This window comes from Morone saxatilis, unplaced genomic scaffold (assembly GCF_004916995.1).
Source record: "Morone saxatilis isolate NCDOM2014 unplaced genomic scaffold, NCSU_SB_2.0 Contig18, whole genome shotgun sequence".
NCBI classification, from domain to species: Eukaryota; Metazoa; Chordata; class Actinopteri; family Moronidae; genus Morone; species Morone saxatilis.
Window position 1 is genome coordinate 23017979 of NW_023339740.1, and position 2355 is coordinate 23020333.

A 2355-nucleotide genomic window follows, 5' to 3' on the forward strand; every position below is an offset into this window, starting at 1 on the left:
TATGTCAATTGAGATACACACATATCTAGGTGGTAATATAGTGATGGCCCAATGGATATTTGAAAAGGCACAGAGCCACAACCACCTCCCACCAACCATAATTTGATGTGTTACATTGCCATCCTGGCTGCTAACAACAACCGGATTACACATTCAGGTCGTATTTTTTATTTTTTTTTTTGTTTCATACAAAAATTGCAGGCGGATCATGATTACAAACATTTTGACAGGGAACTTTTAAAAAAACTATTAGGATTAATGAAGAACTGGACAAATGAGGACCATGAACAAGTTCATATTCTGGGGAATATTATGTTGTTATTAGTGACACGTAAAATAAACCGAGAAGGCAGGAGGTCAGAGTAAGACAACAATGTCTTAACTACAAAGCCAGCAGTGGGTTTCCCCTTTTTGGCCCAACCATGTGACCTTCAGTGTTGTGTTTGTGTGGATTATAGCCAGATCAGTGTTTATATATATATATATATATATATATATATATATATATATTTAATTTACAGCTTTTTAAATAGGCTACTGTATATGTTGTTCTGACCAGGGTATGGAGTGCTGCTTTTAGGGAAGAAAGACATAATTTTCTTTGCATTGGGACTACATGGTGCTATTTTCACTATTTTATTCTCTAACATAAGCAATAAAAGCATTGAAAAACACAGATCGAGTAGTTTTACTTCTGTAAGTCGTTCCTTAATGCGTGACTTCAGTGGAATTTACGGTACCTGACGTGACTCACTGCTCCACTTTACTGTCGCTTACGGTAATTGGCACGTAATGGCACGTCACTCGCTGTTTGGCCGGATGTCAACCTGAGAGACCCCCTAATTAAAATCAGTCAAGTGTGCTCCTCCCTTGATAAACTCTCACATCCGTTTAAGTAAGTAAATAACACGTTTAAACCTTAAAACGGGTGTCTGGGTTAGTGTGGGCCTGGCAGGTTTTAAAACATGGCTGTGGATGTAGTTTTGGGGTTTTTATATTGGTTTTAATGCTAAAACTACAGAAAGGAAGAAACAACAATGATTTAGTAGTTGCCTAGCAACAGTGTTCTTGCTGCTTAAACATCAATGGCACATTCGACTTTCCTTCTCGAAAACAAACACCACATGAGTCCAATTTTAAGGTGGTATTCAACATAGCCACTGTGGGACTAATCATGTTAGGCCCTGTGGTTGTTCAACAGCCACCTAATAGCTGACAATGACGGAGGACTTCCAGTAGGTGGCGGTATTGGTTTTGCTTTGCTGGAAACACAGTATGCACATGGATTTGCTCTACCCAGTTCAGATTCTCCACAGGTTGTTTTCCATGCAAACTTAAGTATTCTTTTTCTCTGTTGCATCAGTGCACATGTGCAGACATGGAAAGTAACTACTGGAAAGTAAGTAATATTTACTATTTGTAAATATTTAAATTTATGGTACATTATACTATAAAAAAAAAAAAATCTGCTTTTATATATAAAATATATGATCTGCTTATAAAATGTGTATTGTTATAGGTTAAACTCTCCATTAGAATATAAATGGCTCCTGTTTGCTGCCACTATATACTTTTGCTTAACTCAAAACAAACAAATTTCCACTGCATGCCTTTTTCTTATTTTTACATGGTTGTTTTGCCACTTTTACTTAACTAAAGGATTTAAGTGCTTCGTCCCTCACCGCTTAGGCTGCTTGGCTTATTTTTGAAAGCATGAGATTGTATGAAATACGTATCTGACAATCACCATTGCTTCAGAAGGTCGGGATATCTGTTATTGTGAGTATAATCTTTAGCGATAGAGTGATATGGCCTTGTTCAGAGTGATTGCAGAGCTGCTATCAGCAAACAACACACTGACCTTTGCACCCACTCAGCTTTACAACAGTTGTATGGTCAGTGGTAGTCTCTAGCCTGGTTCACTTGGTAAGTGAACCGTTACAGCAGGCATGTACAGGCTGTCAGAGTGTAACAACAAGGGTTGGTAAAGGTCACATCTGCTCGAATGGCAGCAGTGGTTAATTTGCTGTGGCTACACCAACTGCACACACACACACACACACACACACACACATACACATACTCCCTCTCCTCGTGACCATGTGTTGTGTGACTGAATCTTCTCCATAGGTCATTGCCTTTTGTCTCAAAACACTCGCTGGCATTGGCGCAAGGGCCATTACTGACAGTCACAGCATTAACAACACTTCTTTGTTGTTTTGTTGTTAAGACAATTTTTCTGTTTTGATAAAAGGTGATCCAAGCATTACACAAACGTGCTGGGAAGATAAACTGCATGAGGGAGATTATCGTTTATTTGTGATAGTATACCAGACCAAATTATGAGGAATATCA